Source organism: Scyliorhinus torazame, chromosome 3, assembly GCF_047496885.1.
Source record: "Scyliorhinus torazame isolate Kashiwa2021f chromosome 3, sScyTor2.1, whole genome shotgun sequence".
Lineage (NCBI taxonomy): Eukaryota > Metazoa > Chordata > Chondrichthyes > Carcharhiniformes > Scyliorhinidae > Scyliorhinus > Scyliorhinus torazame.
The window spans coordinates 369,733,402-369,759,297 of record NC_092709.1 but is presented as its reverse complement, the minus strand read 5'-3'; the positions used below and the strand labels follow the sequence as shown (position 1 = coordinate 369,759,297).

The following is a 25,896-nucleotide window of genomic DNA, read 5'->3' as shown; positions in this document are numbered from 1 at the left end:
CCGCACGCATGCTCACACCCTCTCACACTCACGCCCTCTCTCACCCTCACACCCTCTCTCACAATCACACCCGCTCTCACAATCACACCCGCTCTCACACTCACACCCTCTGATACTGTCTCACACTCACACCCTCTCACACATTCACACCTGCTCTCACACTCACATCCTCTCACACTCACATCCTCTCTCACACTCACACCCTCTTTCACACACACACCCTCTCACACTCCCACCCTCTCAGACACACACACCGCTCTCACTCTCACACCCTCTCATGCTCACACACTCTCTCACACTCCAACCCACTCACACTCACATACTCTCTCACAGTCATAACCTCTCTCACACTCACATCCTCTCTCACACTCACAACCTCTCTCACACTCACGCCCTCTCTCGCTCCACTATTCTCACACTGACATTCTCTTTCTCACTAACAGCCCCTTTACACTCACCCCCTCTCACACTCACAATCTCACTCTCACTCACACCATCTTTCTCACTCACACCATCTCTCACACACACATCCTCTCGCACTCTCACTCCCTCTCACACTCACATCCTCTCTTACACTCACACCCACTCTCACCCTCACACCCGCTCTAACATTCACACCCTCTCACACTCTCACCATCTCTCATACTCACACCCTCACTCACACCCTCTCTCACACTCACATCCTCTCCCACTCTCACACCCTCTCACACTCACATCCTCTTTCACACTCAAACCCCCTCTCACACTCACATCCTCTCTCTCACTCACATCCTCTCTCACATTCACACCCGCTCTCACAATCACACCCTCTTACACTCACATCCTCTCTCATACTCACACCCGCCCTCACGCAAACACCCACTCACACTCAATCCCTCTCTCACACTCACACCCTCTCTCACACTCAGGCCTTCACACACACACCCTCTCTCACAATCACACGTGCTCTCACACTCACACCCTCTCACACTCACATACGCTCTCACACTCACACCCTCTCACACACTCACACCCGCTCTCACACTTACATCATCTCACAATCACATCCTCTCGCACACTCTCACCCTCTCTCACACTCACACCCTTTCAAACTCACACCCTCTCTCACCCTCAGACCCGCTCCCACACTCACACCCTCTCACGCTCACACACTCTCTCGCACTCACACTCACACCCGGACTCACACTCAGGCCCACTCACATTCTCATACTCTCTCACACTCACATCTCTCACACTCACATCCTCTCTCACACTCACAACCTCTCTCACACTCACACCGTCTCTCGCTCACATATTCTCACACTCACATCCTCTCTCTCACTCACAACCTCTCTCACACTCACCCCCTCTCTCACACTCACATCCTCTCTCACACTCACACCATCTCTCACTCACACCATCTCTCACGCTCTCACTCCCTCTCACAATCACATTCTCTCTCACACTCACGCACTCTCACACTCACATCGTCTCTCACACACAAACCCTCGCACACTCACACCCTCTATCAGACTCAGACCCTCTCTCAGACTCATACCCTCTCACACTCACATACTCTCTCACACTCACACCCTCTCTCACACTCACACCCTCTCACCCTCACACTCTCCCTCACACACGCTCTTACACTTACACCGTCTCACACACACCCTCTCTCACACCCTCTCACACTCACACCTTCTCAAACCCACACGCTCTCAGAATCACACCTGCTCTCACACACACGCCGTCTCACACTCACACCTTCTCACACACTGACACCCGCTCTCACACTCACATCCTCTCACACTCACATCCTCTCTCACACTTATACACTCTCTCATACTCACACCCTCTCACACTCACACCCTCCCTCTCACGCATACCTGCTCTCACACCCTCTCACCCTCACACACTCTCTCACACTCATAGTCACACCCGCTCTCAAACTCAGACCCACTCACACTCACATAGTCTCTCACACTCACAACCTCTCACAACCTCTCTCACACTCACACACTTTCTCGCTCACATATTCTCACACTCACATCCTCTCTCTCACTCACAACCCCTCTCACACTCACCCCCTCTCGCACACACACATCCTCTCTCACACACACACCATCTCTCAGATTCACACCCTCTCTCACACACACATCCTCTCCCACTCTCACTCCCTCTCACACGCACATCCTCTCTCACACTCTCACTCATCCTCTCACACTCACACCCCCTCTCACACTCACACTCTCTCTCACACTCACACCCTCTCACACTCACATGCTCTCACACACTCACACATGCTCTCACACTCACACCCTCTCACACTCACATACTCTCTCACATTCACACCCTCTCTCACACTCATACCCTCTCACACTTACATACTCTCTCACACTCACACCCTCTCTCACACTCACACCCGCTCCCACAATCACACTCGCTCTCACACTCACACCCTCTCATACTCTCTCACACTCACACCCTCTCACACATTCACACCTGCTCTCACATTCACATCCTCTCACACTCACATCCTCTCTCACACCCTCACTCACACACACACCCTCTCACACTCCCACCCTCTCTGACACACACACCCTCTCACACTCCCACCCTCTCTCACATACACACCGCTGTCACACTCACACCCTCTCACGCTCACACACTCTCTCACACTCCGACCCACTCACACTCACATACTCTCTCACAGTCATAACCTCTCTCACACTCACATCCTCTCTCACACTCACAACCTCTTCACACTCACGCCCTCCCTCGCTCCAATATTCTCACACTCACATCCTCTCTCTCTCACACCAGTTCTCACACTCACACCATCTCTCACACACACATCCTCTCCCACTCACTCCCTCTCACACTCACAGCCTCTCTTACACTCACACCCACTCTCACCCTCAAACCCGCTCTCACACTCACACTCTCTCACATTCACATTCTCTCTCACTCTCACACTCTCTCACACTCACATCCTCTCTCACTCTCACATCCTCACTCGCGCGCACATCCTTTCACACATGTTCTCTCCCACTCTCACTCACATCCTCTCTCACACTCACACCCTCTCTAACATTCACACCCGCTCTCACTCTCACACCCTCTCACACTCTCACCCTCTCTCATACTCCCACCCTCACTCACACCCTCTCTCACACTCACATCCTCTCCCACTCTCACACCCTCTCGCACTCACATCCTCTCACACACTCACACCCTCTCTATCATTCACACCCGCTCTCACACTCACACCCTCTCACACTCACATCCTCTCTAATACTCACAACCGCTCTCACGCTTACACCCACTCAAACCCTCTCTCACACTCAAACCCTCTCTCACACTCAGACCTTCTCACACTCAGACCCTCTCTCACAACCACACCTGCTCTCACACCCTCTCACACTCACATACGCTCTCACCCTCACACCCTCTCACACACTCACACCCGCTCTCACACTCACATCATCTCACACTCACATCCTCTTGCACACTCACACCCTCTCTCACACTCACACCCTCTCAAACGCACACTGTCTCTCACACTCACACCCGCTCACACACTCACACCCTCTCACGCTCACACTCTCTCACACTCACACCCGCGCTCACACTCAGGCCCACTCACATTCTCATACTCTCTCACACTCACAACATCTCTCACACTCACATCCTCTCTCACAGTCACAACCTCTCTCACACTCACACCCTCTCTCGCTCACATATTCTCACACTCACATCCTCTCTCACAGTCACAACCCCTCTCACACTCACCCCCTCTAGCACACTCACATCCTCACTCACACACACACCCTCCCCCACTCTCACTCCCTCTCACACGCACATCCTCTCTCACTCACATGCTCTCACACTCACATCCTCTCACACTCACATCCTCTCTCACACCCACACCCTCTCTCACACACCCTCTCACACTCCCACCCTCTCTCACACACACACCGCTCTCACACTCACACCCTCTCACGCTCACACTCTCTCACACTCCGACCCTCTCACACTCAAATACTCTCTCACAGTCATAACCTCTCTCACACTCACATCCTCTCTCACACTCACAACCTCTCTCACACTCACAACCTCTCTCACACTCACGCCCTCTCTCGCTCCAATATTCTCACACTCACATCCTCTCTCTCACTCACAGCCCCATCACACTCACCCCTCTCTCACACTCACATCCTTACTGTCACTCACACCATCTCTCACACTCACACCATCTCTCACACACACATCCTCTCCCACTCTCACTCCCTCTCACACTCACATCCTCTCTTACACTCACACCCACTCTCACCCTCACACCCGCTCACACACACTCTCTCACATTCACATTCTCTCTCACACTTACACTCTCTCACACTCACATCCTCTCACTCTCACATCCTCTCTCGCACTCATACTTTCACACACATCCTCTCCCACTCTCACTCACATCCTCTCTCACACTCACACCCTCTCTAACATTCACGCCCGCTCTCACACTCAGACCTCTCACACTCACATCCTCTCTCATACTCACACCCTCACTCACACTCACACCCTCTCTCACTCACATCCTCGCCCACTCTCACACCCTCTCACACTCACATCCTCTTTCACACTCAAACCCCCTCTCACACTCATACCCTCTCACACTCACATATTCTCTCACACTCACATATTCTCTCACACTCACACCCTCTCTCACACTCACACCTTCTCACCCTCACACCCTCCCTCAAACCCGCTCTCACACTCACACCCTATCTCACACTCACACCCTCTCTCACACTCACACCTTCTCACAGTCACACCCTCTCTCACAATCACACACTCTCTCACACTCACACCCTCTCACACTCACACCTTCTCACACTCTCTCACACTCACACTCACACCCGCTCGAACACTCAGACCCACTCACACTCACATACTCTCTCACACTCACAACCTCTCTCATATTCTCTCTCACATTCACAACCTCTCCCACACTCACAATCTCTCTCGCTCACATATTCTCACACTCAAATTCTCTCTCTCACTCACAACCTGTCTCACACTCACCCCCTCTCTCACAATCCTGCACCCGAACCATTTGGGTCTCCTCCAATCAGCCTTGCAACTACTGGATTGTGGTTGACACTCCAACTGAACTCATCGCACTGGCAGCTGGGGGCCAACTAAGTCCTGGGATCCAGCAGGCCGCACGCCGACCTCTGCCGCCCTTGGAGGTTCCTGTCTCCACCTGATGTGCATCAGCAACTGGGTGGTGCTCACCAGATTGTGTTACTCCTCCCTGGGCTAGAGCACGGTCAATTCCGGCCACACAGGCCTCGGAGTCCCAACACAAGTGAATTAACCAATAATTCTAATAATAATACCCAAAGCCTTTGGCTCTTGGCTGCCCAATAATTACAGTCATCAGGTTTGTAAATTTAAACACAATTACTGTTTATTTACAACACGAACTATAATGAAATATGCAACAGATACAGTTGGTTAAATATTAATAAATACCTAACTCCACCTTTAACTTGCCTCTCAAACCGATACACACACCCACAAGACAGACAAACACAGGTGGAAAAGAGGAAAACACATAAGTGAAAGAGGAAAGAGCCTTTGGTTGAGATGACGGTTCCGAGCATTCTTTCCCCACAGTGAGCCTGTCAGTCACAGTCTTTGTTTTGCAGCCCGCACTGGTTTTCCTGCATTTATAAAATCACCATCCACACAGCCTCCCCGGAGAGGCACAGACTTTATTTCCTCAAACTTTGCTTTCAGTTTGCGATTCATCTTCAGGCCTCCAGATTGTAGAAAAGGCAGCACTTGCAGGCAGCACTCGCAGGCAGCACTCACAGGCAGCACTCGCAGGCAGCACTCGCAGGCAGCACTCCAAGGAGCACTCACAGGCAGCACTCGAAGGAGCACTCACAGGCAGCACTTGTAGGCACCACTAGAAGGGGCACTCACAGGCAGCAATCGAAGGAGCACTCACAGGCAGCACTCGCAGGCAGAACTTCCAGGCAGCACTCGCAGGCAGCACTCACTGGAGCACTCTCAGGCAGCACTCGAAGGAGTACTCGCAGGCAGCACTCGCAGGCAGCACTTGTAGGCAGCACTCGCAGGCAGCACATGCAGGCAGCACTCGCAGGCAGAACTAACAGGCAGCACTTGAAGGAGCACTCACAGGCAGTACTTGTAGGCACCACTCAAAGGAGCACTCACAGGCAGCAATCGAAGGCGCACTCACAGGCAGCACTCGCAGGAGCACTCACAGGCAGCACTCGCAGGCAGAACTCGCAGGCAGCACTCGCAGGCAGCACTCACTGGAGCACTCACAGGCAGCACTCGCAGGCAGCAGGCCTTCTGGAGAAAGATAGACGATTCACACCAGGTTTTCTGGGAAAGTTAGCTGATTCTGGACTTTGCTTTCACGATCTGTAATGATTCTCCTCTAAACAGATTCATCCAGTCTCTGTGCCCGTTCAGAAACACCACCTTTCTGGAGGAAAACAGAGAGGAGAGAGTAACAGATCTGCCCTTGAGGTTGCCAGGAGTCAAACTGAAAGCAAGCTCAAGCCATTGGACTCTGAAAAACATTCCAGTGCGGTCAGATCCAATCTCCCCCTGTTACCGGGCAGAGCACAGCCCTTTGGATCAATTCATCGACCATCAGCCAAATCAATCAAACTGAGTACGAGCCAATCTCCGTCATTGGTGCCAGTCAGTCAACAGCTCCAGTATGAACCAGTTCCGACTAACACAGTGACCGCTCCTGCTGCTGAAATCCTCTGCTTGAATTAAAGGCAGAGGCCACTTGCCTCAAAGACACATGTCCATTAATCGCCCATGAATCAAAAATATTAACGGTAGAACAAAAAGAACGGATGAATAAGGGAATAAACGGGCGATAACCAGATAGGACCCTTGCAGCAGTGACCCAGAAACCTATCTGCTCATCTTGCCCGGCAAGCTGTGTGTCTCTCCGTTGGTGGATGATGCAGAGAACAGCTGGGATTCATTGTCGGTGTTCCCCTGGGCGTTCCCCTCCTTGGTGGTGTCTTGGGTGGCGTGGGGGGTGGGGAACGACTCCGGGTGGCCCAGGTTCATCAGAGGGTGATCCTGGAAGATAAGGGTTCAGTGAACGGGGAGGAGAAGGGACAGGGACATCAACAACTCACTTCGGAGAGGTTACCACGGTGAAGGTTGAGTGGATCCTCGCTTCTCCGACGCAGGGCGAACTCAATGTCAGTCCCTGCTCTCTCCTCGGCCGACCCCGTAATCCCTAGGGCCCGTTCCTCATAGGGCAGCACCCATGCAACGTGAGGAGCCCCAGCGTCGCCTCTCTCTCTTATTGTGGGCCATCTTCTCCTGTGGGGACAACAAAAGAGCATTGCGAACCGGATATCTGGCGGGTCAGGGGCTCTACAGCAGGTGGCATGTGTGGGCACAGTGCCGAGACAGAAAGGGATTGTGATGGTGAGTGCCAGGGGGTTCTGGCCAACAAGCTTGGAGGTCGGAAGTAGGGAGGGTGTGAATGGCAGCCAGCGGATTGGTGGTGGTGGTGGTGGGGGGGGGGGGGCAGTGTCCAGAGGTGGCAGGCTGGAGGAGAGACATGGTAACTTGCCCATACAGCTCTTCCTACATTGGATAGCAAACCTCCTGGCCATGGTGCTGGCACTAACAGCAGCTGCCACTGCTCCCCTGGCAGGTTTTGTCTCTGCACTCTGGGGTCTCCTACCTGCACCCCCCCCCCCCAGCTCAGGGTACCGGGTTCCCCGATCTCCTCCATGACCAGGTCTCCGAGCTGCCATCCTGCTGGATTGAGTGGGCGCCAGTGCTGAGGAAGCGATTAAAGGCTGCTCCGCCTTGTTAGCAGTGAACCCGAGTCATAGAATCATAGAATTTGCAGTGCAGAAGAAGGCCATTCGGTCCATCGAGTCTGCACCGGCCCTTACAAAGTGCACCCTACTGAAGCCCACGTATCTACCCTACCCCGTGTACCAGTAACCTCCATTTAACATTTTATGGACACTAAGGGACAATTTATCATGGCCAATCCACCTAACCTGCACATATTTGGACTGTGGGAGGAAACCGGAGCACCCGGAGGTAACCCACGCACACAGACCCAGGAAGTGTAGAAGATTGTTGTTTAGTCGGGCAGCATGGTCAGCACAGGCTTGGAGGGCCGAAGGGCATGTTCTTTGTTCTTTGTTCTTTTGTTCACACGGGGAGGATGTGCAGACTCCGCACAGACAGTGACCCAGGTGGGAATTGAACCTGGGACCCTGGAGCTGTGAAGCAGCTGTGCTAACCACTATGCTACCGTGGTGCCCGAGTCAAAGGAGTTAGAAGCCTGGGCAGTTTGGCTCAGTGTGATTCATGTGCGGCATCATTTCTTTGGCCCATGTGTGGGTGGATTGTGATCTGGACCGTGCCCATCCATGGAAATCACCCCGTGATTCCTTCCCAAAACAGCAGTCATTTCCCAGGAGAAACGGGCCCTATATGTGCGCAATGGGGTCGATTCTCTGACTGCGCAGTGCCTGCCCCAAGTCCCAGCATGTCAGAAGAATGGTCGGAGGACCCCAAGCATGGTTCGCACTGGGTACCGAACGTGTGCGATGCCCATACCCATTGCAGCAGACGTAATCTGATTCACGCCCCACCAGTTTGGCACTGCCAAGGGGGTGGGCCTGAATGGCGAGGGGCTTGAAAGATAGGTTCTTGATTAATAAGGGGATCAGGGGTTATGGGGAGAAGGCAGGAGAATGGGGATGTGAAAATATCAGCCATGATCGAATGGCGGAGCAGACTCGATGGGCCAAGTGGCCTTATTCTGCTCCTAGGTCCTATGGTCTTGTGGAGGGTCGTGCTTACAGCGACTGCGGGGTGGAGGACCAGATGCCGGTTGGTCTTAAGAGATACCCATTAGGAGCATCCTGATGCCAGAGATCCCTGCGGGGCGGCGGGGGGTGGGGGGGGGGAGGTAGGGCAGCAGGGGGATTAATGTTGGCGAGGATGATTGGGGTCTGTGGGAGACTGGAGATTCAATGTCAGCGATATTCGTGGGGGGGTTTGTCTGATCCGCCAACTTGAGATTGGGTTCCGCATTGAAAATGGCTCGCCAATCTCTGTGAAGCGGGTCAGTGGGTGTCTTTCGAGGTCGCCTCTCTCAGTGCCAGTACAATCATCCTCCCTCCAGAAAATTGGCTACGTGAGCAAGGTCCTGATAGGAATTATGCTGGACAAGCCGGCGTGATTCGCACCAATTTTCTTGGCTGATATGACGCAGTCATGTTTTGGGAGAACTCCACCCAACATTCTGACCAATATGTGGCATCTTGGTCAATCGAATAAACTTGATCAATCGATTAAATTGGTCAATCAAAGAACAAAGAACAGTGCAGCACATGAACAGGCACTTCGGCCCTCCAAGCCTGTACCGCTCATGATACCACCCTTTGCAAAAACCCTCAGCAACTCCTTGTGCCGTATCCCTCTGTACCAATCCTATCCATGCATTTGTCAAGTTGCCTTTTGAACGCCGTTAATCTATCTGTTTCTACAACCTCCCCTGGCAACGCGTTCCAGGCACTCACCACGCTCTGTGTAAAAAACCTGCCTCGCACATCTCCTCGAAACCTTTCCCCACGGACCTTAACCCTATGCCCCCTGGTGACTGACTCCTCCACCCTGGGAAAGAGTGCCTGCCCATCCACTTTCAAGTGAACACAGTCCGAGTCTATTCAGCCTCTCAGCATAGCTACCACCCTCCAGACCAGGCAACCTCCTCTGCACCCTCTCCAAAGTCTCCACATCCTTCCGGTAGTGTGGCGACCAGAATTGTGCTCAATATTCCAAGTGCGGCCTTACCGAGGTTCTAAACAACTGTAGCATGACTTACCAGTTTTGTTTGGTAGGTTTCTGTTGCTTATTGTTTGGTTTGGGCAGAGCCCCTACCACGAGGTCCCTGGGTTCCTTTCTTCAGTATAATTAGTTGACGAAGCCTAAAAGACCATCATGGGGTAATCAATTGTACCCAGCCAGTAGGGTCGGGGGCTGGTTATAATTGGGAGTGCTGTGATAGGTGTCCCCATCCCCAGGGAGCTAGCCTAACCAGCATCTTTAGCTCCCCCACATCCCTGTTCCTGCAGGAATCTCCCCAAGCTGCAAATGAATGTCTAAATGAAATGGAAATCGCTTATTGTCACAAGTAGGCTTCAATGAAGTTACTGTGAAAAGCCCCTAGTCGCCACATTCAGGCGCCTGTTCGGGGAGGCTGGTATGGGAATTGAACCATGCTGCTGGCCTGCCTTGGTCTGCTTTACAAGCCAGCGATTTAGCCCAGTGTACTAAACCAGCCCCATGGTGGCTGGGTCGCGATCAGGTTCGTACCGATCCACCGCACAGGAGTCTCACTGCTTTTCCCAGCAGGGTCAACATTTCGAGGGCTGGATACATTTCGGCGGCCGCGCACTCACGCCCGCGGATTTGCCGACGGCGTGGGTGGGGGAGGGGGGCCCCACAGTGGGAAGCCCCCCCCCCCCCCCCCCACATTGGCCAGTTGCCGGGACAAAGAATCTCGCCCAGAATCGTTCTGGGAGAATTGCTCCCACTATCTCAGTGGAGGTGTTACCCTGGGCTGCATTCTCCCCCCCCCCCCCCCCCACCCCAGCCGAATTTTTCCCGACGGCCCACTGTTCCCATGGAAACCTCCCCATACGCCTGGGAAACCCCTCGGGAGTTGGAGGGGGTGTGGTGGTGGTGTGCAGGAAAATTGAATTGCGACATCCAGAGAATTCTGTCTCTGATTTCCCAGCCCCGTCCACAATGTCCTCTGACCAATAATCTATTAGTGATGTACAGAGTATCTATTCCTCACTCACCAGTGTTTCCTTTTCTTCTCTTTGTTTCTCCTTCAGGATTGCAACGATCCCTGCTGTGACGCAGCAACATGCCTGTTGCAACCTGATGCAAAGTGTTCCGACTTGCACGACTGCTGTGATAAGTGTGATGTAAGATCTACTTAGGTGTAGTTTGTCTGGTTTGTTTGTGCTCTGCCGCCCATCGGAACTGGGCCTTATGTCGAATCTGAAACCAGCCATCGTGCACGGTACCTCCAGCCTTCATTCAAGTGCCCCGCCCAATTTCCAAGATCACTTTTTCTTTTTCCCGGGAATAATCCGGGGACTGCTGGGTTCAGCTGTTTCTTCCTGCAGCAATTTGTCCCTTCTTCTTATGTTGTTAATGCCAACATGGACCATGGTCACCCCCCCCTCCCCTCCACCGCACCGCTCACCCACCTCAAAGTGTCCCTCCGCCACTCAGTGGCAAGATTAACTTTTTTTTCCTATCGTTCATGGGAGGTGGATGTGGGCCGGCATTCGATTGCCCATTCCCGAGGGACGTTCAGAGTCGCGGAGGTCCGTTAACGACGTGTTGGCGGCAGGCTGAGGTGATCCGTGAAGGCCCCGCCTTCTCAACCCTTCCCCTCGACTGAGGTGTGGGGACCCTCAGGTTAACCCAGGTTAACGCGGGTTAAGTCAGCCCCCTCTCGAGTGGGGGGAGCTGCCATCGTGGCGGGATTTCCCCCCCTTTCCCCCCCCCCCCAGGGTAAACCACGGAGGTGAGGGGGAAAGATGTTCTTCCCTCAGGGAGAGGGAACGATAGAAGGGGCGAGAAACGCGGAGGTGCATTGTGTTGTGAGCTACAGGGCCATGGACCGGTTGAAAGAGCGAACCAAATGGGTTTTTACAACAATTCCAGATTTGTACTGATTTCAAATTTCGCCGGCTACCATGGTGGGATTCGAACCGCAGTCCCTGGAGCAACAGGTAGGGTCTCTGGACGAGTTGTCCAGTGACAATACCACCTCCCCCGCATCTGTTCCACAAACTATAGTGATCCCTTTCATTATTGCCTATCCAGATCAGCTGCTGTGTAAATCGCTTTGCTTTTGCCTCTCTCTCTTTCTCTTGTTATGGGTCCGGCTTTACAGAACCCCAAGGTCTTTCATGGTGTTTAACCGACCCACAACTTTTAATAGATTGTGGTGTGGGAAGCACACTGAGTACTCTCCAGGTGTGATACAGCAATTATGGACAAGTGATTTTTAAAACAAAACAATGTTTATTCTATGAACTCAAGTCAACCCTTTTAAAACAAACATTGAATATCTTAACACCCATTACTTCAAAGATAACCCCAAAAGACTACAACGCTAAATAATCCTTCAAACTGTTCCTTTAAACATCCAAAAGACTTCAAACCTTCAAAAATAGGAGCACATTAGGTTACACTCAATATATTTATAGTCTTTGGATTGCAGAAATCAACAGACCAGCTCTGTGTTTCTTCATGCAGCTCACAGCAAAACACACAGACACTCCCAGCTATCTTCTCAAACTGAAACTCAAAACGCAGAAGTGAGCTCACCTCCCCCCACCCTCTGACATCACTTCAGTAATATGATCAGCTCCATTTCTTAAAGGTACATTGCTTGAACATCCCTATCTTTAAGGTGCTCTCACATGACACCTCCCCCCCAAGAAAAAAATATATACCATCAACTTCAAGATGGTTTCAGTTTTCACCTTTGCGCCATCAATTAAGAAATGCACACAGTAAAAACACTTGACTGGTTCGAAAAAAACCAACACACGCAAACAGGTATAACAATATAGCCCATTTTTTCCCATTCTTCTTCCTCCAACCGAAATCCTTCCGTTCATCACATTTGTGACAAAGCATTGGCTATCACGTTTTTCCGTCCTGCCACATGTACTATTTTTAAATGAAATGGCTGTAACAATAAACTCCAGCGAAACAGCCTCGCATTGTTATTCCGGAATCGCTCCAAAAACGTCAACGGATTATGATCAGTATATATAATGGTGTCAGACGGATTGCTGGTCACATGAATGTGAAAATGTTGCAAAGCCAGTACCAAACTCAAAGTCTCCTTCTCAATTGTCGAATACTTTTTCTGGTGAGGATTCAATTTCATTGAAAAATAACCAACAGGCCGCTCTATCCCTTCATCGTCATCTTGTAGAAGCACCTTACCTACGCCCACATCACTCGCATCAACAGCCACTTTGAATGGTTTGGTATAATTTGTGATGACTAACACAGGAGCAGTGGTTAACACAGCCTTCAGGCCGTCAAATGCCTGTTGACACTCCGCTCTCCACTGGAATTTGTTACGCTTCCTGTGCAAGTCTGTTAGTGGAGCGATCACACTGCTAAAATTTGGTCCAAATTTCCAGTAAAATCCACTCCTCCCTAGAAATCGCATTATTTCCCGTTGTGTCGAGGATATCGGAAACTCCCCAATAACTTTCGTTTTCACATCCCCTTGGACCAGTCGACCCTGTCCGATTGTATGGCCAAGGAAAGTGACTTGGGCTTTTCCAAATTCACTTTTGGCTATATTTATCACCAAACCCGCCTCCTGAAGTGGATCGAATAACTCCATCGGATGTTTTAAGTGTTCTTTCCATGTCTGACTAAAAATAACCAGATCGTCGATGTATACCGCAATTGGGTAATCCTGAAACAACTTTGTTAGTTAACCGTTGAAATGTGGCTGGGGCGTTTTTCATGCCAAATGGCATAACTTTGAATTGATATATACCATCTGGAGTCACAAAAGCTGAAATCTCCTTCGCCCTTTCGGATAAAGGTACCTGCCAGTAACCTTTAATTAAATCCAATTTGGAAATAAAAGTGGATTTTCCCACTTTCTCAATGCAATCCTCCAAACGTGGGATAGGATCAGAGTCCGTTCTTGTAACTGCATTCACCTTTCGATAGTCCACACACAACCGTTGGGTAACATCTGGTTTAGGTACCATCACTATGGGTGAGCTCCATTGGCTGCAACCCACTTCAATTATGATTTCTTCAGCATACTCTCAATCTCTCTGTTAACCTGTGCCAATTTTAAAGGGTTAAGTCTATATGGATGTTGTTTTGATAGGAACAGCATTTCCCACATCTACATCATGCATAGCCATTTTAGTACTTCCCAATTTATCTCTACTAGATATTTGCCCATGTGATATCAATAACTCTTTCAGGTCAGTTCGTTTTTCCTCTGGAAAGTAACTTAACAATTCACCCCAATTTTTAAGAACATCCTCATTTTCCAATTTAATCTGGATTTGGTCCGTCACTTTGAGTTAGAATCATTAAAACCTCCTTTTCCACTCCTTCCCTTTCAAAGTACCTTTTAAGCAGATTCACATGACACACTCGGTGAGTCTTCTTTCTATCTGGTGTTTTTACAACATAATTCACCTCACTTAATTTCCTTTCAATCTGATACGGTCCACAAAACCTAGCTTTTAAAGGCTCGCCTACCACTGGTAACAACACTAAAACTTTATCTCGACTGGCAAAACTACGAACTTTGGATTTCTTGTCCGCTATCCGTTTCATCACATTTTGTGCAACTTTCAAATGTTGCCTAGCCAATTCACCTGCTCTATTTAATCATTCTCTAAAATTTGACACGTAATCCAATTCTGTAATTTCCAATTTCTCACCCACCAATTATTCTTGAATCAATTTAAATGGTCCTCTTACCTCATGACACAAAATTAGTTCAAAAGGACTAAATTTGGTTGACTCATTAGCTGCATCCCTAATTGCAAACAGTACGAATGGAATTCTTTTATCCCAATCCTCTGGATAATCTTTGACAAGAAGCCCTCAACATTGTATTTAATGTCTGATGCCACCTTTCTAACTCTACCTGCGGTTCTGGATGGTACGCAGTTAATTTAAATTGTTTTATTCCTAAACTACCTTAACTTCTCTGAACAACTTTGAGGTAAAATTTGATACTTGATCCGATTGAATTTCAGTGGATCGTCCATATCTAGTAAATAAATTTAAGTAACTCCTCCACAATCTTTTTAGCTGTGATATTACAGACAGGAATGGCCTCTGGAAACCTAGTAGACACATCCATTATAGTCAAAAGATTTTGGCCGGGATTCTCCCCTACCCGGTGGGGCAGGGGGTCCTGGCGGGATGGAGTGGCAGGAACCACTCCGGCGTCGGGTCCCCAAAGGTGTGGATTTCTCCGCACCTTTAGGGGCCAAGCCCTCACCTTGAGGGACTTGGACCATGCCAGAGTGGTTGGCGTGCCGCCGGCCGGCAGGAAAGGCCTTTGGCACCATGCCCGCTGGGGCCGAAGGGACTCTGCCGGCCGGCGGAAGTCCCACATGCGCGGGAGCATCAGCGGCTGCAGACGTCATCCCCGCGCATGCGCAGAGGTGGGGTGTCACTTCCACATCGGCCATCATGGAGGCTATGGCCGAGGCGGAAGGAAAAGAGTGCCCCAACGGCACAGGCCCGCCCGCGGATTGGTGGGCCCCGATTGCAGGCTAGGCCACCGTGGGGGCACGCCACGGGGCCAGATCGCCACGCGCCCCCCCCCCCCAGGATCCCGGAGCCCACCCACACCACCAGTCCCGCCAGTAAGGTAGGTGGTTTGATTCACGCCGGCGGGACTGGCATGACAGCAACGGGACTTCGGCCCATCGCTGGGCTGAAGAATCGCCGGGGAGAGGGGGGTGGGCCACCGACCGGCGCGGCGCAATTCCCGCCCCCGCTGAATTTTTGGTGCCGGAGAATTTGGCGGTCGGCGGGGGCGGGATTCACGGCACCCCCCCACCGATTCTCCGACCCGGCCGTGGGGGGGGGGGGGGGGGGGGTGGAGAATCCCGCCCATAGATTCCCACTTTTTGTTTTAAGGAGCGGCCCTACACAATCGATTAGGACCCCGGTAAAAGATTCCTCAAATGCTGGGATGGATATTAACGGCGCTGGTTTTACCACTGCTTGAGGTTTCCCTATCACTTGACATGTGTGACATGATTGACAAAATTTAACTCCACCTTTATGTAGTCCAGGCCAATAAAAATGTTTTTGGATTTCCTTATCCCCAAATGACCTCCCACTGGTACCTCGTGTGCCACTTGCAACACCTCTTTTCTATACCCTACCGGCAATACTATTTGATGAACGTCTGCCCACTTTTCATCCGCCTGCATACGTAAAGGTCTCCATTTTCTCATCAAGACATCACTTTTACGGTAATAACACACTGGTATACGCTCAGATTCCTCTTCCGTATATGCTTTCTGATATATCCATTTCATTTATACATCATTTTGTTGTAACTGTTGAGTGAGTGAGTAAGTGGGAGTGAGTGAGTGGGAGTGAGTGAGTGGATGAGTGAGTGGGATTGAGTGAGAGAGTGACAATGAGTGAGTGAGTAGGAGTGAGTGAGTGAGTGGGAGTGAGTGAGTGAGTGAGTGGGAGTGAGTGGGAGTGAGGATGTGAGAGTGAGTGAGTGAGAGGGAGTGGGTGACTGAGTGAGTGGGAATGAGTGGGTGAGTGAGTGAGAGAGAGGGAGTGAGTCAGTGGGAATAAGTGAGTGAATGCGACTGAGTGGGAGTGAGTCAGTGAGTGGGAGTGAGTGAGTGGGAGTGAGTGAGTGAATGTGGGAGTGAGCAAGTGGGAGTGAGTGAGTGAGAGTGAGTAAGTGGGAGTAAGTGAGTGGGTGTGAGTGAGTGATTGTGGGAGTGAGTGAGTGAGTTGGAGTGTGTGGGAGTGAGTGATTGAGTGGGAGTGAGTGCGTGAGAGTGGGTAGAAGTGAGTGAGTGAGAGTGAGTGGGAGTGAGTGAGATAGAGTGGGTGGGAGTGAGTGAGTGAGTGAGAGTGGGTGAGAGTGAGTGAGTGATTGGGAGTGAGTGAGAGGGAGTGAGTGAGTGAATGTGGAAGTGAGTGAGCGGGTGACTGGGAGTGAGTGAGTGAGAGTGAGTGAGTGGGAGCGAGTAAGTGAGTGGAAGTGAGTGAGTGAGTGGGAGTGAGTAAGTGAGTGGGAGTGAGTGAGTGGGAGTGAGTGGGAGTGAGTGAGTGTGTGGGAGTGAGTGAGTGACTGGGAGTGAGTGGGAGTGAGTGAGTGAGAATCAGTGAGCGGCAGTGAGTGAGTGAATGTGGGAGTGAGTGAGTGGGAGTGATTGGGAGTGAGTGAGTGGGAGTGAGTGAGTGAGAGTGGATGGGTTTGAGTGGGAGTGAGTGAGTGGGAGTGAGTGAGTGAGCTGGAGTGACTGAGTGGGAGTGAGTGAGTGAGAGTGAGTGAGTGGGAGTGAGTGAGTGAGTAGGAGTGCGGAGGAATGAGTGAGTGAATGACAGTGAGTGAGTGGGAATGAGTGATTGGGAGTGAGTGAGTGAATGTGGGAGTGAGTGGGTAAGAGTGAGTGAGTGAGTGGGAGTGAGTGAGTGGGAGTGAGTGAGTGAGAGTGAGTGAGTGGGAGTGAGTGAGTGAATGTGGGAGTGAATGAGTGGGAGTGAGTGAATGGGAGTGAGTGAGTGTGAGTGAGTGAGTGAGAGTGAGTAAGTGGGAGTGAGTGAGTGGCAGTGAGTAAGTGAGTGGGAGTGAGTGAGTGGCAGTGAGTGAGTGAGTGGGAGTGAGTGAGTGGGAGTGAGTAAGTGAGTGTGAGTGAGTGAGTGGGAGTGAGTGAGTGAGTGAGTGGGAGTGAGTGGGAGTGACTGAGTGTGTTGGAGTGAGTTAGTGACTGGGAGTGAGTGGGAATGAGTAAGTGGGAGTGAGTGAGTGAGTGAGTGAGAGTGAGTGAGCGGCAGTGAGTGAGTGAACGTGGGAGTGAGTGAGTCGGAGTGATTGGGAGTGAGTGAGTGGGAGTGAGTAAGTGAGAGTGAGTGAGTGAGAGTGGATGGGTTTGAGTGGGAGTGAGTGCGTGGGAGTGAGTGAGTGAGAGTGAGTGGGTGGGAGTGACTGAGTGGGAGTGAGTGAGTGGGAGTGAGTGAGTGAGTTGGAGTGAGTGAGTTGGAATGAGTGAGTGAATGAGAATGCGTGAGTGAGAGTGAGTGAGTGGGAGTGAGTGAGTGAATGTGGGAGTCAGTGGGTGGGAGTGAGTGAGTGGGAGTGAGTGAGAGTGAGTGAGTCGGAGTGAGTGAGTGGGAATGAGTGAGTGAATGTGGGAGTGAATGAGTGGGAGTGAGTGAGTGAATGGGGGTGGGTGAGTGGGAGTGAGTGAGTGAGAGTGAGTAAGTGGGAGTGAGTGAGTGGGTGTGAGTGACTGAATGTGGGAGTGAGTGAGTGGGAGTTAGTGAGTGAGTGAGTGGGAATGAGTGTGAGTGACTGAGTGTGTGGGAGTGAGTTAGTGACTGGGATTGCGTGAGAATGAGTAAGTGGGAGTGAGTGAGTGAGTGAGTGAGAGTGAGTGAGCGGCAGTGAGTGAGTGAATGTGGGAGTGAGAGAGTGGGAGTGATTGGGAGTGAGTGAGTGGGAATGAGTGAGTGAGAGTAAGTGAGTGGGAATGACTGAGTGGGAGTGAGTGAGTGAGTGGGAGTGAGTGAGTGAGTGAGTGAGTTGGAGTGAGTGAGTTGGTATGAGTGAGTGAATGAGAGTGAGTGAGTGAGAGTGAGTGAGTGGGAGTGAGTGAGTGAATGTGTGAGTGAGTGGGTGGGAGTGAGTGAGTGAGTGGGAGTGAGTGAGTGGGAGTAAGTGGGAGTGAGTGAGTGGGAGTGAGTGAGTGGGAGTGAGTGAATGAATGTGGGAGTGAATGAGTGGGAGTGAGTGAGTAAGTGAGTGAATGGGTGTGGGCGATTGAGAGTGAGTGAGTGGGAAGGAGTGAGTGAATGTGGGAGTGAGTGGGTGGGAGTGAGTGAGTGGGAGTGAGTGAGTGAGAGTGAGTGAGTGGGATTGAGTGAGTGGGAGTGAGTGAGTGAATGTGGGAGTGAATGAGTGGGAGTGAGTGAGTGAGTGAGTGAGTGGGAGTGAGTGAGTGAGTTAGTGGGAGTGAGTGAGTGAGTGGGAGTCAGTGGGAGTGAGGATGTGAGAGTGAGTGAGTGAGAGGGAGTGGTTGACTGAGTGGGAGTGAGTGAGTGGGAGTGAGTGGGTGAGTGCGTGGGAGTGAGTGGGAGTTAGTAAGTGGGAGTGAGTGAGTGAGTGAGAGTGAGTGAATGTGGGAGTGAGTGAGTGGGAGTGAGTGGGAGTGAGTGAGCGGTAGTAAGTGAGTGAGTGAGAGTGGGTGGGATGTGAGTGGGAGTGAGTGAGTAAGTGGGAGTGAGTGAGCGACTGGGAGTGAGTGAGTGTGTGAGTGAGTGGGAGTGAGCGAGTGGGAGTGAGTGAGAGTGAGTGAGTCGGAGTGAGTGAGTGGGAATGAGTGAGTGAATGTGGGAGTGAATGAGTGGGAGTGAGTGAGTGAATGGGGGTGGGTGAGTGGGAGTGAGTGAGTGAGAGTGAGTAAGTGGGAGTGAGTGAGTGGGTGTGAGTGACTGAATGTGGGAGTGAGTGAGTGAGTGAATGGGAGTGAGTGAGTTAGTGGTAGGGAGTGATTGAGTGAGTAATTGCGAGGGAGTGAGTGAGTTTTTGCTGGGGGAGCAAGTGACTCAGTAATGAATGGAAACGAGTGGCTGGGTGAGTGATTGGGAGGGAGGGCGGGAGTAAGTGGGAATGAGTCAGTGAGTGAGTGAGAGAGTGGGAGTGAGTGAATGAGTGGGAATGAGTGAGGGATTTAGTGTGTGTGAGTGTGTGTGAGTGAGTGAGTGAATGAGTGAGAGTGGGAGTGAGTGAGTGGGAGTTAGTGAGTGAATGTGGGAGCGAATGAGTGGGAGTGAGTGAGTGAATGGGAGTGAGTGAGTGTGAGTGAGTGAGAGTGAGTGAGAGTGAGTGAGTGGGAGTGAGTGAGAGTGAATCGGTTTGAGTGGGAGTGAGTGAGTGGGAGTGAGTGAGTGAATGCGGGAGTGAGTGGGTGGGAGTGAGTGAGTGATGGGGAGTGAGTGGGTGGGAGTGAGTGAGTGATGGGGAGTGAGTGAGTGGGAGTGAGTGAGTGAAAGTGAGTGAGTGGGAGTGAGTGAGTGTGCGTGAGTGAATGTGAGTAAGTGGGAGTGAGTGAGTTGCAGTGAGTAAGTGAGTGGGAGTGAGTGAGTGGGAGTGAGTGAGTGTGTGGGAGTGAGTGAGTGGGAGTGAGTAAGTGAGTGGGAGTGAGTAAGTGGGAGTGAGTGAGTGAATGTGGGAGTGAGTGGGTGGGAGTGAGTGAGTGAATGTGGGAGTGAGTGGGTGGGAGTGAGTGAGCGAGTGGGAGTGAGTGAGTGGGAGTGAGTGAGTGAAAGTGAGTGAGTGGGAGTGAGTGAGTGGGAGTTAGTGAGTGAATGTGGGAGTGAATGAGTGGGAGTGAGTGAGTGAATGGGAGTGAGTGAGTGTGAGTGAGTGAGTGTGAGTGAGTGAGAGTGAGTAAGTGGGAGTGAGTGAGTGGGAGTGAGTAAGTGAGTGGGTGTGAGTGAGTGGGAGTTAGTGAGTGAGTGAGTGGGAGTGAGTGTGAGTGACTGAGTGTGTGGGAGTGAGTTAGTGACTGGGATTGCGTGAGAATGAGTAAGTGGGAGTGAGTGAGTGAGTGAGTGAGAGTGAGTGAGCGGCAGTGAGTGAGTGAATGTGGGAGTGAGTGAGTGGGAGTGATTGGGAGTGAGTGAGTGGGAATGAGTGAGTGAGAGTAAGTGAGTGGGAATGACTGAGTGGGAGTGAGTGAGTGAGTGGGAGTGAGTGAGTGAGTGAGTGAGTTGGAGTGAGTGAGTTGGTATGAGTGAGTGAATGAGAGTGAGTGAGTGAGAGTGAGTGAGTGGGAGTGAGTGAGTGAATGTGTGAGTGAGTGGGTGGGAGTGAGTGAGTGAGTGGGAGTGAGTGAGTGGGAGTGAGTGGGAGTGAGTGAGTGGGAGTGAGTGAGTGGGAGTGAGTGAGTGAATGTGGGAGTGAATGAGTGGGAGTGAGTGGGAGTGAGTGAATGGGGGTGGGTGAGTGGGAGTGAGTGAGTGAGAGTGAGTAAGTGGGAGTGAGTGGGTGGGTGTGAGTGACTGAATGTGGGAGTGAGTGAGTGAGTGAATGGGAGTGAGTGAGTTAGTGGTAGGGAGTGATTGAGTGAGTAATTGCGAGGGAGTGAGTGAGTTTTTGCTGGGGGAGCAAGTGACTCAGTAATGAATGGAAACGAGTGGCTGGGTGAGTGATTGGGAGGGAGGGCGGGAGTAAGTGGGAATGAGTCAGTGAGTGAGTGAGAGAGTGGGAGTGAGTGAATGAGTGGGAATGAGTGAGGGATTTAGTGTGTGTGAGTGAGTGAGTGAATGAGTGAGAGTGGGAGTGAGTGAGTGAGTGGAAGTGAGTGAGTGAGTGGGAGTGAGTAAGTGAGTGGGAGTGAGTGAGTGGGAGTGAGTGGGAGTGAGTGAGTGTGTGGGAGTGAGTGAGTGACTGGGAGTGAGTGGGAGTGAGTGAGTGAGAATCAGTGAGCGGCAGTGAGTGAGTGAATGTGGGAGTGAGTGAGTGGGAGTGATTGGGAGTGAGTGAGTGGGAGTGAGTGAGTGAGAGTGGATGGGTTTGAGTGGGAGTGAGTGAGTGGGAGTGAGTGAGTGAGCTGGAGTGACTGAGTGGGAGTGAGTGAGTGAGAGTGAGTGAGTGGGAGTGAGTGAGTGAGTAGGAGTGCGGAGGAATGAGTGAGTGAATGACAGTGAGTGAGTGGGAATGAGTGATTGGGAGTGAGTGAGTGAATGTGGGAGTGAGTGGGTAAGAGTGAGTGAGTGAGTGGGAGTGAGTGAGTGGGAGTGAGTGAGTGAGAGTGAGTGAGTGGGAGTGAGTGAGTGAATGTGGGAGTGAATGAGTGGGAGTGAGTGAATGGGAGTGAGTGAGTGTGAGTGAGTGAGTGAGAGTGAGTAAGTGGGAGTGAGTGAGTGGCAGTGAGTAAGTGAGTGGGAGTGAGTGAGTGGGAGTGAGTGAGTGAGTGGGAGTGAGTGAGTGGGAGTGAGTAAGTGAGTGTGAGTGAGTGAGTGGGAGTGAGTGAGTGAGTGAGTGGGAGTGAGTGGGAGTGACTGAGTGTGTTGGAGTGAGTTAGTGACTGGGAGTGAGTGGGAATGAGTAAGTGGGAGTGAGTGAGTGAGTGAGTGAGAGTGAGTGAGCGGCAGTGAGTGAGTGAACGTGGGAGTGAGTGAGTCGGAGTGATTGGGAGTGAGTGAGTGGGAGTGAGTAAGTGAGAGTGAGTGAGTGAGAGTGGATGTGTTTGAGTGGGAGTGAGTGCGTGGGAGTGAGTGAGTGAGAGTGAGTGGGTGGGAGTGACTGAGTGGGAGTGAGTGAGTGGGAGTGAGTGAGTGAGTTGGAGTGAGTGAGTTGGAATGAGTGAGTGAATGAGAGTGCGTGAGTGAGAGTGAGTGAGTGGGAGTGAGTGAGTGAATGTGGGAGTCAGTGGGTGGGAGTGAGTGAGTGGGAGTGAGTGAGAGTGAGTGAGTCGGAGTGAGTGAGTGGGAATGAGTGAGTGAATGTGGGAGTGAATGAGTGGGAGTGAGTGAGTGAATGGGGGTGGGTGAGTGGGAGTGAGTGAGTGAGAGTGAGTAAGTGGGAGTGAGTGAGTGGGTGTGAGTGACTGAATGTGGGAGTGAGTGAGTGTGAGTTAGTGAGTGAGTGAGTGGGAGTGAGTGTGAGTGACTGAGTGTGTGGGAGTGAGTTAGTGACTGGGATTGCGTGAGAATGAGTAAGTGGGAGTGAGTGAGTGAGTGAGTGAGAGTGAGTGAGCGGCAGTGAGTGAGTGAATGTGGGAGTGAGTGAGTGGGAGTGATTGGGAGTGAGTGAGTGGGAATGAGTGAGTGAGAGTAAGTGAGTGGGAATGACTGAGTGGGAGTGAGTGAGTGAGTGGGAGTGAGTGAGTGAGTGAGTGAGTTGGAGTGAGTGAGTTGGTATGAGTGAGTGAATGAGAGTGAGTGAGTGAGAGTGAGTGAGTGGGAGTGAGTGAGTGAATGTGTGAGTGAGTGGGTGGGAGTGAGTGAGTGAGTGGGAGTGAGTGAGTGGGAGTGAGTGGGAGTGAGTGAGTGGGAGTGAGTGAGTGGGAGTGAGTGAATGAATGTGGGAGTGAATGAGTGGGAGTGAGTGAGTAAGTGAGTGAATGGGTGTGGGCGATTGAGAGTGAGTGAGTGGGAAGGAGTGAGTGAATGTGGGAGTGAGTGGGTGGGAGTGAGTGAGTGGGAGTGAGTGAGTGAGAGTGAGTGAGTAGGATTGAGTGAGTGGGAGTGAGTGAGTGAATGTGGGAGTGAATGAGTGGGAGTGAGTGAGTGAGTGAGTGAGTGGGAGTGAGTGAGTGAGTTAGTGGGAGTGAGTGAGTGAGTGGGAGTCAGTGGGAGTGAGGATGTGAGAGTGAGTGAGTGAGAGGGAGTGGTTGACTGAGTGGGAGTGAGTGAGTGGGAGTGAGTGGGTGAGTGCGTGGGAGTGAGTGGGAGTTAGTAAGTGGGAGTGAGTGAGTGAGTGAGAGTGAGTGAATGTGGGAGTGAGTGAGTGGGAGTGAGTGGGAGTGAGTGAGCGGTAGTAAGTGAGTGAGTGAGAGTGGGTGGGATGTGAGTGGGAGTGAGTGAGTAATTGGGAGTGAGTGAGCGAGTGGGAGTGAGTGAGTGAGTGAGTGGGAGTGAGTGAGAGTGAGTGAGTCGGAGTGAGTGAGTGGGAATGAGTGAGTGAATGTGGGAGTGAATGAGTGGGAGTGAGTGAGTGAATGGGGGTGGGTGAGTGGGAGTGAGTGAGTGAGAGTGAGTGAGTGGGTGTGAGTGACTGAATGTGGGAGTGAGTGAGTGAGTGAATGGGAGTGAGTGAGTTAGTGGTAGGGAGTGATTGAGTGAGTAATTGCGAGGGAGTGAGTGAGTTTTTGCTGGGGGAGCAAGTGACTCAGTAATGAATGGAAACGAGTGGCTGGGTGAGTGATTGGGAGGGAGGGCGGGAGTAAGTGGGAATGAGTCAGTGAGTGAGTGAGAGAGTGGGAGTGAGTGAATGAGTGGGAATGAGTGAGGGATTTAGTGTGTGTGAGTGTGTGTGAGTGAGTGAGTGAATGAGTGAGAGTGGGAGTGAGTGAGTGGGAGTTAGTGAGTGAATGTGGGAGCGAATGAGTGGGAGTGAGTGAGTGAATGGGAGTGAGTGAGTGTGAGTGAGTGAGAGTGAGTGAGAGTGAGTGAGTGGGAGTGAGTGAGAGTGAATCGGTTTGAGTGGGAGTGAGTGAGTGGGAGTGAGTGAGTGAATGCGGGAGTGAGTGGGTGGGAGTGAGTGAGTGATGGGGAGTGAGTGAGTGGGAGTGAGTGAGTGAAAGTGAGTGAGTGGGAGTGAGTGAGTGTGCGTGAGTGAATGTGAGTAAGTGGGAGTGAGTGAGTTGCAGTGAGTAAGTGAGTGGGAGTGAGTGAGTAATTGGGAGTGAGTGAGCGAGTGGGAGTGAGTGAGTGAGTGAGTGGGAGTGAGCGAGTGGGAGTGAGTGAGAGTGAGTGAGTCGGAGTGAGTGAGTGGGAATGAGTGAGTGAATGTGGGAGTGAATGAGTGGGAGTGAGTGAGTGAATGGGGGTGGGTGAGTGGGAGTGAGTGAGTGAGAGTGAGTAAGTGGGAGTGAGTGAGTGGGTGTGAGTGACTGAATGTGGGAGTGAGTGAGTGAGTGAATGGGAGTGAGTGAGTTAGTGGTAGGGAGTGATTGAGTGAGTAATTGCGAGGGAGTGAGTGAGTTTTTGCTGGGGGAGCAAGTGACTCAGTAATGAATGGAAACGAGTGGCTGGGTGAGTGATTGGGAGGGAGGGCGGGAGTAAGTGGGAATGAGTCAGTGAGTGAGTGAGAGAGTGGGAGTGAGTGAATGAGTGGGAATGAGTGAGGGATTTAGTGTGTGTGAGTGTGTGTGAGTGAGTGAGTGAATGAGTGAGAGTGGGAGTGAGTGAGTGGGAGTTAGTGAGTGAATGTGGGAGCGAATGAGTGGGAGTGAGTGAGTGAATGGGAGTGAGTGAGTGTGAGTGAGTGAGAGTGAGTGAGAGTGAGTGAGTGGGAGTGAGTGAGAGTGAATCGGTTTGAGTGGGAGTGAGTGAGTGGGAGTGAGTGAGTGAATGCGGGAGTGAGTGGGTGGGAGTGAGTGAGTGATGGGGAGTGAGTGAGTGGGAGTGAGTGAGTGAAAGTGAGTGAGTGGGAGTGAGTGAGTGTGCGTGAGTGAATGTGAGTAAGTGGGAGTGAGTGAGTTGCAGTGAGTAAGTGAGTGGGAGTGAGTGAGTGGGAGTGAGTGAGTGTGTGGGAGTGAGTGAGTGGGAGTGAGTAAGTGAGTGGGAGTGAGTAAGTGGGAGTGAGTGAGTGAATGTGGGAGTGAGTGGGTGGGAGTGAGTGAGTGAATGTGGGAGTGAGTGGGTGGGAGTGAGTGAGCGAGTGGGAGTGAGAGAGTGGGAGTGAGTGAGTGAAAGTGAGTGAGTGGGAGTGAGTGAGTGGGAGTTAGTGAGTGAATGTGGGAGTGAATGAGTGGGAGTGAGTGAGTGAATGGGAGTGAGTGAGTGTGAGTGAGTGAGAGTGAGTAAGTGGGAGTGAGTGAGTGGGAGTGAGTAAGTGAGTGGGTGTGAGTGAGTGGGAGTTAGTGAGTGAGTGAGTGGGAGTGAGTGTGAGTGACTGAGTGTGTGGGAGTGAGTTAGTGACTGGGATTGCGTGAGAATGAGTAAGTGGGAGTGAGTGAGTGAGTGAGTGAGAGTGAGTGAGCGGCAGTGAGTGAGTGAATGTGGGAGTGAGTGAGTGGGAGTGATTGGGAGTGAGTGAGTGGGAATGAGTGAGTGAGAGTAAGTGAGTGGGAATGACTGAGTGGGAGTGAGTGAGTGAGTGGGAGTGAGTGAGTGAGTGAGTGAGTTGGAGTGAGTGAGTTGGTATGAGTGAGTGAATGAGAGTGAGTGAGTGAGAGTGAGTGAGTGGGAGTGAGTGAGTGAATGTGTGAGTGAGTGGGTGGGAGTGAGTGAGTGAGTGGGAGTGAGTGAGTGGGAGTAAGTGGGAGTGAGTGAGTGGGAGTGAGTGAGTGGGAGTGAGTGAATGAATGTGGGAGTGAATGAGTGGGAGTGAGT

General features: G+C 51.6%; 1 long non-coding RNA gene across 1 annotated transcript in view; it reads left to right on the top strand.

The window, feature by feature from the left end:
* Positions 1-25,896, top strand: part of LOC140409370 (uncharacterized) — a 188,566-nt gene that overhangs the window by 63,162 nt on the left and 99,508 nt on the right. Inside the window, exon 2 of the long non-coding RNA XR_011940329.1 lies at positions 10,929-11,021. This is a non-coding gene — a long non-coding RNA (uncharacterized lncRNA). The remainder of the gene's footprint in view (positions 1-10,928; positions 11,022-25,896) is intronic.